We start from the raw sequence: 17,333 nt of genomic DNA on the forward strand, positions 1-17,333 counted from the left end.
CATTGTGCCCTTTGTATTTAATTCCGATGCAAATCCTGTGTTTCATCGTCAATAAGAAGGTCCAAAGGATACAGAAAATCCTGAAGTGAAGCTTCCGAATCTATAACTAGTGTCACAGGAATAGTTCAAAACGTAGGCAGTAAGAAGAGTCAGTCTTCTTGTACTTGAGTCGGCATTGTGCTTTTTGTATTTAATTCCGATATATTTTCTGTGGTGCATCGTCAATAAGAGTGTCAGAGGGATACAGCAAACCTGAAGTGAAGCATCGGAATCTATAACTAGTGTCACAGGAATGGTTCAAAACATAGACAGTTGGAAGAGTCAGTCTTCTTGTACTTAAGTCGGCATTGTGCCTTTTCCATTTAATTCCGATGCAATTTCTGTGTTTCGTCGACCATAAGAAGGTCCAAAGGACACAGTAAACCTGAAGTGAAGCAACGGAATCTAAAACTAGTGTCACAGGAATAGTTCAAAACATAGGCAGTAAGAAGAGTCAGTCTTCTTGTACATAAGTCGGCATTGTGCCTTTTCTATTTAATTTCGATGCAATTTCTGTGTTTTATCGTCAATAAGAGGTCAGAGGGATACAGTAAACCTGAAGTGAAGCATCGGAATCTATAACTAGTGTCACAGGAATTGTTCAAAACATAGACAGTAAGAAGAGTAAGTCTTCTAGTACTTAAGTCGGCATTGTGCCTTTTGGATTTAATTCAGAGGCAATTTCTGTGTTTTATCGTCAATAAGAAGGTCCAACTGATACAGTAAACCTGAAGTGAAGCATCGGAAACTATAACTAGTGTCACCGGACTGGTTCAAATCATAGACAGTAAGAAGAGTCAGTCTTCTTGTACTTAAGTCGGCATTTTGCCTTTTGTATTTAATTCCGATGCAATTTCTGTGTTTCATCGAAGTAAGAAGTTCAGAGGGAGACAGTAAACCTGAAGTGAAGCATCGGAATCTATAACTAGTGTCACAGGAATGGTTCAAAACATAGACAGTAAGAAGTGTCAGTCTTCTTGTACTTAAGTCGGCTTTGTGCCTTTTCTATTTCATATCGATGCAATTTCTGTGTTTTATCGTCAATAAGAGGTCAGAGGGATACAGTAAACCTGAAGTGGAGCATCGGAATCTATAACTAGTGTCACAGGAATGGTTCAAAATATACACAATAGGAACAGTCAGTCTTCTTGTACTTAAGTCGGCATTGTGCCTTTCCTATTTAATTCCCATGCAATTTCTGCGTTTCGTCGTCAATAAGAAGGTCCAAGGGATGCAGTAAATGTGAAGTGAAGCATCGGAATCTATAACTAGATTCACAGGAATGGTTCAAATCTTAGACAGTGAGAAGAGTAAGTCCTCTTGTACTTAAGTCGGCATTGTGCCTTTTCTATTTAATTCCGATGCAATTTCTGTGTTTCATCGCCAATAAGAAGGTGAGAGGGATACAGTAAACCTGACGTGAAGCATCGGAATCTATAACTAGTGTCACAGCAATGGTTCAAAACATAGACAGTGAGAAAAGTCGGTGTTCTTGTACTTAAGTCGGCATTGTGCCTTTTCTATTTAATTCCGATGCAATTTCTATATTTCGTCGTCAATAAGAAGGTCCAAGGGATACAGTAAACCTGAAGTGAAGCATCGGAATCTATAACTAGTGTCACAGGAATGGTTCAAATCATAGACAGTAAGAGGAGTCAGTCTTCTTGTACTTAAGTCGGCGTTGTGCCTTTTCTATTTAATTCCGATGCAATTTCTGTGTTTCATCATCAAGAAGAAGGTCAGAGGGATGCAGTAAACCTGAAGTGAAGCATCGGAATCTATAACTAGTGTCACAGAAATGGTTCAAAACATAGACAGTAAGAAGAGTCCGTCTTCTTGTACTTAAAACGACATTGTGCCTTCTGTAATTAATTCCGATGATATTCTGTGTTTCATCGTCAATAAGTAGGTCAGAGTGATACAGTAAACCTAAAGTGAAGCATCGGAATCTATAACTAGTGTCACAGGAATGGCCCAAATCATACAAAGCAAGAAGAGTCAGTCTTCTTGTACTTAAGTCGGCATTGTGCCCTTTATATTTAATTCCGATGCAATTTCTGTGTTTCATCGTCAATAAGAAGGTCCAAGGGATACAGTAAACCTCAAGTGATGCATCGGAATCTATAACTAGTGTCACAGCAATGGTTCAAAACATAGACAGTAAGAAAAGTCAGTTTTTGTACTTAAGTCGGTATTGTGCCTTTTGTATTTAATTCCGATGCTATTTCTGTGTTTCATCGTCGATAAGAAGGTCCAAGGGATACAGTAACCCTGAAGTGAAGCATCGGAATCTATAACTAGTGTCACAGGAAATGCACAAAACATAGACAGTAAGAAGAGTCAGTCTCCTTGTACTTAAGTCGGCATTGTGCCTTTTGTGTTTAATTCCGATGCAAATCCTGTGTTTCATCGTCAATAAGGTGGTCCAAAGGATACAGAAAAACCTGAAGTGAAGCTTCGGAATCTATAACTAGCGTCACAGGAATAGTTCAAACGTAGGCAGTGAGAAGAGTCAGTCTTCTTGTACTTGAGTCGGCATTGTGCATTTCTATTTCATTCCGACGCAATTTCTGTGTTTCATCGTCAATAAGAATGTCAGAGGGATACAGTAAACCAGATGTGAAGCATCGGAATCTATAACTAGTGACACAGGAATGGTTCAAAGCATAGACAGTAAGAGGAGCCAGTCTTCTTGTACTTGAGTCGGCATTGTGCCTTTTGTATTTAATTCCGATGCAATTTCTGTGTTTCATCGTCAATAAGAATGACAGAGGGAAACAGTAAACCTGAAGTGAATCATCGAAATCTATAACTAGTGTCACAGGAATGGTTCAAAACATAGATAGTAACAAGAATAAGTTTTCATGTGCTTAAGTCGGCATTGTGCCTCTTGTATTCAATTCCGATGCAATTTCTGTGTTTCATCGTAAATAAGAATGTCAGAGGGATCCAGTAAACCTGAATTGAAGCATCGGAATCTATAACTAGTGTCACAGGAATGGTTCAAAACATAGACAGTAAGAAGAGTCAGTCTTCGTGTACTTAAGTCGGCATTGTGCCTTTTCTATTTAATTCCGATGCAATTTTTGTGTTTCGTCGTCAATAAGAAGGTTAGAGGGATACAGTAAACCTGAAGTGAAGCATCGGAATCTATAACTAGTGTCACAGAAATGGTTCAAAACACAGACAGTAAGATGAGTTAGTCTTCCTGTACGTAAGTCGGCATTGTGCCTTTTCTGTTTAATTCCGATGCAATTTCTGTGTTTCATCATCAAGAAGAAGCTCTGAGGGATGCAGTAAACCTGAAGTGAAGCATCGGAATCTATAACTAGTGTCACAGAAAAGGTTTGAAAACATAGACAGTAAGAAGAGTCCGTCTTCTTGTACTTTTAAACGACATTGTGCCTTCTGTATTTAATTCCGATGCAATTTCTATGTTTCATCGTCAGTAAGAAGGTCAGAGTGATACAGTAAACCTGAAGTGAAGCATCGGAATCTATAACTAGTGTCGCAGGAATGGTTCAAAGCATAGACAGTAGGAAGAGTCAGTCATCTTGTACTTAAGTGGGCATTGTGCCTTATCTATTTAATTCCGATGCAATTTTTGTGTTTCGTCGTCAATAAGAAGTTTAGAGGGATACAGTAAACCTGAAGTGAAGCATCGGAATCTATAACTAGTGTCACAGGAATGGCTCAAATCATACACAGCAAGAAGAGTCAGTCTTCTTGTACTTAAGTCGGCATTGTGCCCTTTATATTTAATTCCGATGCAATTTCTGTGTTTCATCGTCAATAAGAAGGTCCAAGGGATACAGTAAACCTCAAGTGATGCACCGGAAACTATAACTAGTGTCACAGCAATGGTTTAAAACATAGACAGTAAGAAAAGTCAGTCTTCTTGTACTTAAGTCGGCATTGTGCCTTTTGTATTTAATTCCGATGCTATTTCTGTGTTTCATCGTCGATAAGAAGGTCCAAGGGATACAGTAACCCTGAAGTGAAGCATCGGAATCTATAACTAGTGTCACAGGAATTGCTCAAAACATAGACAGTAAGAAGAGTCAGTCTTCTTGTACTTAAGTCGGCATTGTGCCTTTTGTATTTAATTCCGATGCAAATCCTGTGTTTCATCGTCAATAAGAAGGTCCAAAGGATACAGAAAAACCTGAAGTGAGGCTTCGGAATCTAAAACCGGTCTCACAGGAAAGGTTCAAATCATAGAGAGTAAGAAGAGCCAGATATCTTGTATTTGAGTCTGCATTGTGCCACTTGTATTTAATTCCGATGCAATTTCTGTGTTTCATCGTCAGTAAGAAGGGCAGAGGGATACAGTAAACCTGAAGTAAAGCATCGGAATCTATAACTAGTGTCACAGGAATGGTTAAAACATAGACAGTCGGAAGAGTCAGTCTTCTTGTACTTAAGTCCGCATTGTGCCTTTTGTATTTAATCCCGATGCAATTTCTGTGTTTCGTCGCCAATAAGAAGGTCCACATGATACAGTAAACCTGAAGTGAAGCATCGGAATAAATATCTAGTGTCACAGGAATGGATCAAAACATAGACACGGAAGAGTCAGACGTCTTGTACTGAAGTCGCCATTGTGGCTTTTGTATTAAATTCCGATGCAATATCTGTGTTTCATCATCAAGAAGAAGGTCCGAGGGATGCAGTAAACCTGCAGTGAAGCATCGGAATCTATAACTAGTGTCACAGAAATGGTTCAAAACATAGACAGTAAGAAGAGTCCGTCTTCTTGTACTTAAAACGACATTGTGCCTTCTGTATTTAATTCCGATGATATTTCTGTGTTTCATCGTCAATAAGTAGGTCAGAGTGATACAGTAAACCTAAAGTGAAGCATCGGAATCTATAACTAGTGTCACAGGAATGGCTCAAATCATACACAGCAAGAAGAGTCAGTCTTCTTGTACTTAAGTCGGCATTGTGCCCTTTATATTTAATTCCGATGCAATTTCTGTGTTTCATCGTCAATAAGAAGGTCCAAGGGATACAGTAAACCTCAAGTGATGCATCGGAATCTATAACTAGTGTCACAGCAATGGTTCAAAACATAGACAGTAAGAAAAGTCAGTTTTTGTACTTAAGTCGGTATTGTGCCTTTTGTATTTACTTCCGATGCTATTTCTGTGTTTCATCGTCGATAAGAAGGTCCAAGGGATACAGTAACCCTGAAGTGAAGCATCGGAATCTATAACTAGTGTCACAGGAATTGCACAAAACATAGACAGTAAGAAGAGTCAGTCTCCTTGTACTTAAGTCGGCATTGTGCCTTTTGTATTTAATTCAGAGGCAATTTCTGTGTTTTATCGTCAATAAGAAGGTCCAACTGATACAGTAAACCTGAAGTGAAGCATCGGAAACTATAACTAGTGTCACCGGACTGGTTCAATTCATAGACAGTAAGAAGAGTCAGTCTTCTTGTACTTAAGTCGGCATTTTGCCTTTTGTATTTAATTCCGATGCAATTTCTGTGTTTCATCGTAAGTAAGAAGTTCAGAGGGAGACAGTAAACCTGAAGTGAAGCATCGGAATCTATAACTAGTGTCACAGGAATGGTTCAAAACATAGACAGTGAGAAGAGTCGGTGTTCTTGTACTTAAGTCGGCATTGTGCCTTTTCTATTTAATTCCGATGCAATTTCTGTGGTGCATCGTCAATAAGAGTGTCAGAGGGGTACACCAAACCTGAAGTGAGGCATCGGAATCTATAACTAGTGTCACAGGAATTGTTCAAAACATAGACAGTAAGAAGAGTAAGTCTTCTAGTACTTAAGTCGGCATTGTGCCTTTTGTATTTAATTCAGAGGCAATTTCTGTGTTTTATCGTCAATAAGAAGGTCCAACTGATACAGTAAACCTGAAGTGAAGCATCGGAAACTATAACTAGTGTCACCGGACTGGTTCAATTCATAGACAGTAAGAAGAGTCAGTCTTCTTGTACTTAAGTCGGCATTTTGCCTTTTGTATTTAATTCCGATGCAATTTCTGTGTTTCATCGTAAGTAAGAAGTTCAGAGGGAGACAGTAAACCTGAAGTGAAGCATCGGAATCTATAACTAGTGTCACAGGAATGGTTCAAAACATAGACAGTAAGAAGTGTCAGTCTTCTTGTACTTAAGTCGGCATTGTCCATTTTCTATTTCATATCGATGCAATTTCTGTGTTTTATCGTCAATAAGAGGTCAGAGGGATACAGTAAACCTGAAGTGGAGCATCGGAATCTATAACTAGTGTCACAGGAATGGTTCAAAATATACACAATAGGAACAGTCAGTCTTCTTGTACTTAAGTCGGCATTGTGCCTTTCCTATTTAATTCCCATGCAATTTCTGCGTTTCGTCGTCAATAAGAAGGTCCAAGGGATGCAGTAAATGTGAAGTGAAGCATCGGAATCTAAAACTAGATTCACAGGAATGGTTCAAATCTTAGACAGTGGGAAGAGTAAGTCCTCTTGTACTTAAGTCGGCATTGTGCCTTTTCTATTTAATTCCGATGCAATTTCTGTGTTTCATCGTCAATAAGAAGGTGAGAGGGATACAGTAAACCTGAAGTGAAGCATCGGAATCTATAACTAGTGTCACAGAAATGGTTCAAAACATAGACAGTAAGAAGAGTCCGTCTTCTTGTACTTAAAACGACATTGTGCCTTCTGTATTTAATTCCGATGATATTTCTGTGTTTCATCGTCAATAAGTAGGTCAGAGTGATACAGTAAACCTAAAGTGAAGCATCGGAATCTATAACTAGTGTCACAGGAATGGCTCAAATCATACACAGCAAGAAGAGTCACTCTTCTTGTACTTAAGTCGGCATTGTGCCCTTTATATTTAATTCCGATGCAATTTCTGTGTTTCATCGTTAGCAAGAAGGCCAGAGTGATACAGTAAACCTGAAGGGAAGCATCGAAATCTATAACTAGTGTCACAGGAATGGTTCAAAACATAGAAAGTAAGAAGAGTCAGTTTTCTTGTACCTAAGTCGGCATTGTGCCTTTTGTATTTAATTCCGATGGAATTTCTGTGTTTCATCGTCAATAAGAAGGTCAGAGGGATACAGTAAACCTGAAGTGAAGCATCGGAATCTATAACTAGTGTCACAGGATTGGTTCAAACATAGACAGTACGAAGAGTCGGTTTTCTTGTACTTAGGTCGGCATTGTGCCCTTTGTATTTAATTCCGATGCAATTTCTCTGTTTCATCGTCAATAAGAAGGTCGGAGGGATACAGTAAACTTGAAGTGAAGCATCGGAATCTATAACTAGTGTCACAGGAATGGTTCAAAACATAGACAGTAAGAAGAATCAGTTTTCTTGTACTTAAGTACGCATTGTGCCTTTTGTATAGAATTCCGATGCAATTTCTGTGTTTCATCGTCAATAAGAAGATCAGAGGGATATAGTAAACCTGAAGTGAAGCATCGGAATCTATAACTAGTGTCACAGGAATGGTTCAAAACATAGACAGTAAGAAGAGTCGGTTTTCTTGTACTTAAGTCGGCATTGTGCCCTTTGTATAGAATTCCGATGCAATTTCTGTGTTTCATCGTTAACAAGAAGGTCAGAGTGATACAGTAATCCTGAAGTGAATCTTCGGAATCTATTACTAGTGTCACAGGAATGGTTCAAAACATAGACAGTAAGAAGAGGCAGTCTTCTTGTACTTAAGTCGGCATTGTTCCTATTGCATTTAATTCCGATGCAATTTCTGTGATTCATCGTCAATAAGAAAGTCAGAGGGATACAATAAACCTGAAGTGAAGCATCGGAATCTATAACTAGTGTCACAGGAATGGTTCAAAACATAGACAGTAAGAAGAGTCAGTTTTCTTGTACTTAAGTCGGGATTGTGCCATTTGTATTTAATTCTGATGCAATTTCTGTGTCTCATCGTCAACAATAAGGTCAGAGGGATACAGTAATCCTGAAGTGAAGCTTCGGAATCTATTACTAGTGTCACAGGAATGGTTCAAAACAAAGACAGTAAGAAGAGTCAGTTTTCATGTACTTATGTCGGCATTGTGCCTTTTCTATTCAATTCCGATGAAATTTCTGTGTTTCATCGTCAATATGAAAGTCAGAGGGATACAGTAAACCTGAGGTGAAGCATCGGAATCTATAACTAGTGTCACAGGAATGGTTCAATACATAGACAGTAAGATGAGTCAGTTTTCTTGTACTTAAGTCGGCATTGTGATTTTTGTATTTAACTCCGATGCAATTTCTGTGTTTCATTATCAATAAGAAGGTCAGAGGGATACAATAAACCTGAAATGAAGCATCGGAATCTTTAACTAGTGTCAGAGAAATGGTTCAAAACATAGACAGTAAGAAGAGCCAGTTTTCTTGTACCTAAGTCGGCATTGTGCCTTTTGTATAGAATTCCGATGCAATTTCTGTGTTTCATCGTCAATAAGAAGGTCAGAGGGATACAGTAAACCTGATGTGAAGCATCGGAATCTATAACTAGTGTCACAGGAATGGTTCAAACATAGACAGTAAGAAGAGTCGGTTTTCTTGTACTTAGGTCGGCATTGTGCCCTTTGTATTTAATTCCGATGCAATTTCTGTGTTTCATCGTCAATAAGAAGGTCGGAGGGATACAGTAAACCTGAAGTGAAGCATCGGAATCTATAACTAGTGTCACAGGAATGGTTCAAAACATAGACAGGAAGAAGAATCAGTTTTATTGTACTTAAGTAGGCATTGTGCCTTTTCTATTGTATTCCGATGCAATTTCTGTGTTTCGTCGTCAGTAAGAAGGTCAGAGGGATACAGTAAACCTGAAGTGAAGCATCGGAATCTATAACTAGTGTCACAGGAATGGTTCAAATCATAGACAGTAGGAAGAATCAGTTTTCTTGTACTTAAGTAGGCATTGTGCCTTTTCTATTTAATTCCGATGCCATTTCTGTGTTTCATCGTCAATAAGAAGGTCAGAGGGATACAGTAAACCTGAAGTGAAGCATCGGAATCTATAACTAGTGTCACAGGAATGGTTCAAATCGTAGACAGTAAGAAGAGTCAGTTTACTTGTACTTAAGTCGGCATTGTGCCTTTTGTATTTAATTCCGATACAATTTCTGTGTTTCATCGTCAATAAGAAGGTCAGAGGGATACAGTAAACCTGAAGTGAAGCATCGGAACCTAAAACTAGTGTCACAGGAATGGTTCAAATCATAGACAGTAAGAAGAATCAGTTTTCTTGTACTTAAGTAGGCATTGTGCCTTTGCTATTTAATTCCGATGCAGTTTCTGTGTTTCATCGTCAATAAGAAGGTCAGAGGGATACAGTAAACCTGAAGTGAAGCATCGAAATCTATAGCTAGTGTCACAGGAATGGTTCAAAACATAGAAAGTAAGAAGAGTCAGTTTTCTTGTACCTAAGTCGGCATTGTGCCTTTTGTATTTAATTCCGTTGGAATTTCTGTGTTTCATCGTCAATAAGAAGGTCACAGGGATACAGTAAACCTGATGTGAAGCATCGGAATCTATAACTAGTGTCACAGGAATGGTTCAAACATAGACAGTAAGAAGAGTCGGTTTTCTTGTACTTAGGTCGGCATTGTGCCCTTTGTATTTAATTCCGATGCATTTTCTGTGTTTCATCGTCAATAAGAAGGTCGGAGGGATACAGTAAACCTGAAGTGAAGCATCGGAATCTATAACTAGTGTCACAGGAATGGTTCGAAACATAGACAGGAAGAAGTATCAGTTTTATTGTACTTAAGCAGGCATTGTGCCTTTTCTATTGAATTCCGATGCAATTTCTGTGTTTCGTCGTCAATAAGAAGGTCAGAGGGATACAGTAACCCTGAAGTGAAGCATCGGAACCTAAAACTAGTGTCACAGGAATGGTTCAAATCATAGACAGTAAGAAGAATCAGTTTTCTTGTACTTACGTAGGCATTGTGGCTTTTCTAATTAATTCCGATGCAGTTTCTGTGTTTCATCGTCAATAAGAAGGTCAGAGGGATACAGTAAACCTGAAGTGAAGCATCGGAATCTATTACTAGTGTCACAGGAATGGTTCAAAACATAGAGAGTAAGAAGAGTCAGTTTACTTGTACTTAAGTCGGCATTGTGCCTTTTGTATTTAATTCCGATGCAATTTCTGTGTTTCATCGTCAAAATGAAGGTCAGAGGGATACAGTAAAAATGAGGTGAAGCATCGGAATCTATAACTAGTGTCACAGGAATGGTTCAAAACATAGACAGTAAGATGAGTCAGTTTTCTTGTACTTAAGTCGGCATTGTGATTTTTGTATTTAATTCCGATGCAATTTCTGTGTTTCATTGTCAATGAGAAGGTCAGAGGGATACAATAAACCTGAAGTGAAGCATCGGAATCGATAAGTAGTGTCACAGGAATGGTTCAAACATAGACAGTAAGAAGAGTCGTTTTTCTTGTACTTAGGTCGGCATTGTGCCCTTTGTATTTAATTCCGACGCAATTCCTCTGTTTCATCGTCAATAAGAAGGTCGGAGGGATACAGTAAACTTGAAGTGAAGCATCGGAATCTCTAACTAGTGTCACAGGAATGGTTCAAAACATAGACAGTAAGAAGAATCAGTTTTCTTGTACTTAAGTACGCATTGTGCCTTTTCTATTGAATTCCGATGGAATTTCTGCGTTTCGTCGTCAATAAGAAGGTCAGAGGGATACAGTAAACCTGAAGTGAAGCATCGGAATGTATAACTAGTGTCACAGGAATGGTTCAAATCATAGACAGTAAAAAGAGTCAGTTTTCTTGTACTTAAGTCGGCATTGTGCCTTTTCTACTTAATTCCGCTGCAATTTCTGTGTTTCATCGTCAATAAGAAGGTCAATGGGATACAGTAAACCTGAAGTGAAGCATCGGAATCTATAACTTGTGTCACAGGAGTGGTTAAAAACATAGACAGTAAGAAGAGTCAGTTTTCCTGTTCTTAAGTCGGCATTGTGCGTTTTGTATTTAATTCCAATGCAATTTCTGTTTTTCATCGTCAATAAGGAGGTCAGAGGGATACAGTGAACCTGAAGTGAAGCATTGGAATCTATAACTAGTGTCACAGGAATGGTTCAAAACATAGACAGAAAGGTGAGCTAGTGTTCTTGTACTTGAGTCGGCATTGTGCCTCTTGTATTTAATTCCGATGCAATTTCTGTGTTTCATCGTCAATAAGGAGGTCAGAGGGATACAGTGAACCTGAAGTGAAGCATCGGAATCTATAACTAGTGTCACAGGAATGGTTCAAAACATAGACAGTAAGAAGAATCAGTTTTCTTGTACTTAAGTACGCATTGTGCCTTTTGTATAGAATTCCGATGCAATTTCTGTGTTTCATCGTCAATAAGAAGATCAGAGGGATATAGTAAACCTGAAGTGAAGCATCGGAATCTATAACTAGTGTCACAGGAATGGTTCAAAACATAGACAGTAAGAAGAGTCAGTTTTCTTGTACTTAAGTCGGCATTGTGCCCTTTGTATAGAATTCCGATGCAATTTCTGTGTTTCATCGTTAACAAGAAGGTCAGAGTGATACAGTAATCCTGAAGTGAAGCTTCGGAATCTATTACTAGTGTCACAGGAATGGTTCAAAACATAGACAGTAAGAAGAGGCAGTCTTCTTGTACTTAAGTCGGCATTGTTCCTATTGCATTTAATTCCGATGCAATTTCTGTGATTCATCGTCAATAAGAAAGTCAGAGGGATACAATAAACCTGAAGTGAAGCATCGGAATCTATAACTAGTGTCACAGGAATGGTTCAAAACATAGACAGTAAGAAGAGTCAGTTTTCTTGTACTTAAGTCGGGATTGTGCCATTTGTATTTAATTCTGATGCAATTTCTGTGTCTCATCGTCAACAATAAGGTCAGAGGGATACAGTAATCCTGAAGTGAAGCTTCGGAATCTATTACTAGTGTCACAGGAATGGTTCAAAACAAAGGCAGTAAGAAGAGTCAGTTTTCATGTACTTATGTCGGCATTGTGCCTTTTCTATTCAATTCCGATGAAATTTCTGTGTTTCATCGTCAATATGAAAGTCAGAGGGATACAGTAAACCTGAGGTGAAGCATCGGAATCTATAACTAGTGTCACAGGAATGGTTCAATACATAGACAGTAAGATGAGTCAGTTTTCTTGTACTTAAGTCGGCATTGTGATTTTTGTATTTAACTCCGATGCAATTTCTGTGTTTCATTATCAATAAGAAGGTCAGAGGGATACAATAAACCTGAAATGAAGCATCGGAATCTTTAACTAGTGTCAGAGAAATGGTTCAAAACATAGACAGTAAGAAGAGCCAGTTTTCTTGTACCTAAGTCGGCATTGTGCCTTTTGTATAGAATTCCGATGCAATTTCTGTGTTTCATCGTCAATAAGAAGGTCAGAGGGATACAGTAAACCTGATGTGAAGCATCGGAATCTATAACTAGTGTCACAGGAATGGTTCAAACATAGACAGTAAGAAGAGTCGGTTTTCTTGTACTTAGGTCGGCATTGTGCCCTTTGTATTTAATTCCGATGCAATTTCTGTGTTTCATCGTCAATAAGAAGGTCGGAGGGATACAGTAAACCTGAAGTGAAGCATCGGAATCTATAACTAGTGTCACAGGAATGGTTCAAAACATAGACAGGAAGAAGAATCAGTTTTATTGTACTTAAGTAGGCATTGTGCCTTTTCTATTGTATTCCGATGCAATTTCTGTGTTTCGTCGTCAGTAAGAAGGTCAGAGGGATACAGTAAACCTGAAGTGAAGCATCGGAATCTATAACTAGTGTCACAGGAATGGTTCAAATCATAGACAGTAGGAAGAATCAGTTTTCTTGTACTTAAGTAGGCATTGTGCCTTTTCTATTTAATTCCGATGCAATTTCTGTGTTTCATCGTCAATAAGAAGGTCAGAGGGATACAGTAAACCTGAAGTGAAGCATCGGAATCTATAACTAGTGTCACAGGAATGGTTCAAATCGTAGACAGTAAGAAGAGTCAGTTTACTTGTACTTAAGTCGGCATTGTGCCTTTTGTATTTAATTCCGATACAATTTCTGTGTTTCATCGTCAATAAGAAGGTCAGAGGGATACAGTAAACCTGAAGTGAAGCATCGGAACCTAAAACTAGTGTCACAGGAATGGTTCAAATCATAGACAGTAAGAAGAATCAGTTTTCTTGTACTTAAGTAGGCATTGTGCCTTTGCTATTTAATTCCGATGCAATTTCTGTGTTTCATCGTCAATAAGAAGGTCAGAGGGATACAGTAAACCTGAAGTGAAGCATCGAAATCTATAGCTAGTGTCACAGGAATGGTTCAAAACATAGAAAGTAAGAAGAGTCAGTTTTCTTGTACCTAAGTCGGCATTGTGCCTTTTGTATTTAATTCCGTTGGAATTTCTGTGTTTCATCGTCAATAAGAAGGTCACAGGGATACAGTAAACCTGATGTGAAGCATCGGAATCTATAACTAGTGTCACAGGAATGGTTCAAACATAGACAGTAAGAAGAGTCGGTTTTCTTGTACTTAGGTCGGCATTGTGCCCTTTGTATTTAATTCCGATGCATTTTCTGTGTTTCATCGTCAATAAGAAGGTCGGAGGGATACAGTAAACCTGAAGTGAAGCATCGGAATCTATAACTAGTGTCACAGGAATGGTTCGAAACATAGACAGGAAGAAGTATCAGTTTTATTGTACTTAAGCAGGCATTGTGCCTTTTCTATTGAATTCCGATGCAATTTCTGTGTTTCGTCGTCAATAAGAAGGTCAGAGGGATACAGTAACCCTGAAGTGAAGCATCGGAACCTAAAACTAGTGTCACAGGAATGGTTCAAATCATAGACAGTAAGAAGAATCAGTTTTCTTGTACTTACGTAGGCATTGTGGCTTTTCTAATTAATTCCGATGCAGTTTCTGTGTTTCATCGTCAATAAGAAGGTCAGAGGGATACAGTAAACCTGAAGTGAAGCATCGGAATCTATTACTAGTGTCACAGGAATGGTTCAAAACATAGAGAGTAAGAAGAGTCAGTTTACTTGTACTTAAGTCGGCATTGTGCCTTTTGTATTTAATTCCGATGCAATTTCTGTGTTTCATCGTCAAAATGAAGGTCAGAGGGATACAGTAAAAATGAGGTGAAGCATCGGAATCTATAACTAGTGTCACAGGAATGGTTCAAAACATAGACAGTAAGATGAGTCAGTTTTCTTGTACTTAAGTCGGCATTGTGATTTTTGTATTTAATTCCGATGCAATTTCTGTGTTTCATTGTCAATGAGAAGGTCAGAGGGATACAATAAACCTGAAGTGAAGCATCGGAATCGATAAGTAGTGTCACAGGAATGGTTCAAACATAGACAGTAAGAAGAGTCGTTTTTCTTGTACTTAGGTCGGCATTGTGCCCTTTGTATTTAATTCCGACGCAATTCCTCTGTTTCATCGTCAATAAGAAGGTCGGAGGGATACAGTAAACTTGAAGTGAAGCATCGGAATCTCTAACTAGTGTCACAGGAATGGTTCAAAACATAGACAGTAAGAAGAATCAGTTTTCTTGTACTTAAGTACGCATTGTGCCTTTTCTATTGAATTCCGATGGAATTTCTGCGTTTCGTCGTCAATAAGAAGGTCAGAGGGATACAGTAAACCTGAAGTGAAGCATCGGAATGTATAACTAGTGTCACAGGAATGGTTCAAATCATAGACAGTAAAAAGAGTCAGTTTTCTTGTACTTAAGTCGGCATTGTGCCTTTTCTACTTAATTCCGCTGCAATTTCTGTGTTTCATCGTCAATAAGAAGGTCAATGGGATACAGTAAACCTGAAGTGAAGCATCGGAATCTATAACTTGTGTCACAGGAGTGGTTAAAAACATAGACAGTAAGAAGAGTCAGTTTTCCTGTTCTTAAGTCGGCATTGTGCGTTTTGTATTTAATTCCAATGCAATTTCTGTTTTTCATCGTCAATAAGGAGGTCAGAGGGATACAGTGAACCTGAAGTGAAGCATTGGAATCTATAACTAGTGTCACAGGAATGGTTCAAAACATAGACAGAAAGGTGAGCTAGTGTTCTTGTACTTGAGTCGGCATTGTGCCTCTTGTATTTAATTCCGATGCAATTTCTGTGTTTCATCGTCAATAAGGAGGTCAGAGGGATACAGTGAACCTGAAGTGAAGCATCGGAATCTATAACTAGTGTCACAGGAATGGTTCAAAACATAGACAGTAAGAAGAGCCAGTCTTCTTGTACTTGAGTCGGCATTGTGCCTTTTGTATTTAATTCCGATGCAATTTCTGTGTTTCATCGTCAATAAGAAGGTCAGAGGGATACAGTAAACCTGAAGTGAAGCATCGAAATCTATAACTAGTGTCACAGGAATGGTTCAAAACATAGAAAGTAAGAAGAGTCAGTTTTCTTGTACCTAAGTCTGCATTGTGCCTGTTGTATTTAATTCCGTTGGAATTTCTGTGTTTCATCGTCAATAAGAAGGTCAGAGGGATACAGTAAACCTGATGTGAAGCAGCGGAATCTATAACTAGTGTCACAGGAATGGTTCAAACATAGACAGTAAGAAGAGTCGGTTTTCTAGTACTTTGGTCGGCATTGTGCACTTTGTATTTAATTCCGATGCAATTTCTGTGTTTCATCGTCAATAAGAAGGTCGGAGGGATACAGTAAACCTGAAGTGAAGCATCGGAATCTATAACTAGTGTCACAGGAATGGTTCAAAACATAGACAGGAAGAAGAATCAGTTTTATTGTACTTAAGTAGGCATTGTGCCTTTTCTATTGAATTCCGATGCAATTTCTGTGTTTCGTCGTCAATAAGAAGGTCAGAGGGATAGAGTAAACCTGAAGTGAAGCATCGGAATCTATAACTAGTGTCACAGGAATGGTTCAAACCATAGACAGTAAGAAGAATCAGTTTTCTTGTACTTAAGAAGGCATTGTGCCTTTTCTATTTAATTCCGATGCAATTTCTGTGTTTCATCGTCAATAAGAAGGTCAGAGGGATACAGTAAACTTGATGTGAAGCATCGGAATCTATAACTAGTGTCACAGGAATGGTTCAAACATAGACAGTAAGAAGAGTCGGTTTTCTTGTACTTAGGTCGGCATTGTGCCCTTTGTATTTAATTCCGATGCAATTTCTGTGTTTCATCGTCAATAAGAAGGTCGGAGGGATACAGTAAACCTGAAGTGAAGCATCGGAATCTATAACTAGTGTCACAGGAATGGTTCAAAACATAGACAGGAAGAAGAATCAGTTTTATTGTACTTAATTAGGCATTGTGCCTTTTCTATTGAATTCCGATGCAATTTCTGTGTTTCGTCGTCAATAAGAAGGTCAGTGGGATACAGTAAACCTGAAGTGAAGCATCGGAACCTATAACTAGTGTCACAGGAATGGTTCAAATCATAGACAGTAAGAAGAATCAGTTTTCTTGTACTTAAGTAGGCATTGTGCCTTTTCTATTTAATTCCGATGCAATTTCTGTGTTTCATCGTCAATAAGAAGGTCAGAGGGATACAGTAAACCTGAAGTGAAGCATCGGAATCTATAACTAGTGTCACAGGAATGGTTCAAAACATAGACAGTAAGAAGAGTCAGTTTTCCTGTTCTTAAGTCGGCATTGTGCGTTTTGAATTTAATTCCGATGCAATTTCTGTTTTTCATCGTCAATAAGGAGGTCAGAGGGATACAGTGAACCTGAAGTGAAGCATTGGAATCTATAACTAGTGTCACAGGAATGGTTCAAAACATAGACAGAAAGATGAGCTAGTGTTCTTGTACTTGAATCGGCATTGTGCCTTTTGTATTTAATTCCGATGCAATTTCTGTGTTTCATCGTCAATAAGGAGGTCAGAGGGATACAGTGAACCTGAAGTGAAGCGTCGGAATCTATAACTAGTGTCACAGGAATGGTTCAAACATAGACAGTAAGAAGAGTCGGTTTTCTTGTACTTAGGTCGGCATTGTGCCCGTTGTATTTAATTCCGATGCAATTTCTGTGTTTCATCGTCAATAAGAAGGTCGGAGGGATACAGTAAACCTGAAGTGAAGCATCGGAATCTATAACTAGTGTCACAGGAATGGTTCAAAACATAGACAGGAAGAAGAATCAGTTTTATTGTACTTAAGTAGGCATTGTGCCTTTTCTATTGAATTCCGATGCAATTTCTGTGTTTCGTCGTCAATAAGAAGGTCAGAGGGATAGAGTAAACCTGAAGTGAAGCATCGGAATCTATAACTAGTGTCACAGGAATGGTTCAAACCATAGACAGTAAGAAGAATCAG

Source organism: Schistocerca americana, unplaced genomic scaffold (genome assembly GCF_021461395.2).
Source record: "Schistocerca americana isolate TAMUIC-IGC-003095 unplaced genomic scaffold, iqSchAmer2.1 HiC_scaffold_22, whole genome shotgun sequence".
NCBI lineage: Eukaryota > Metazoa > Arthropoda > Insecta > Orthoptera > Acrididae > Schistocerca > Schistocerca americana.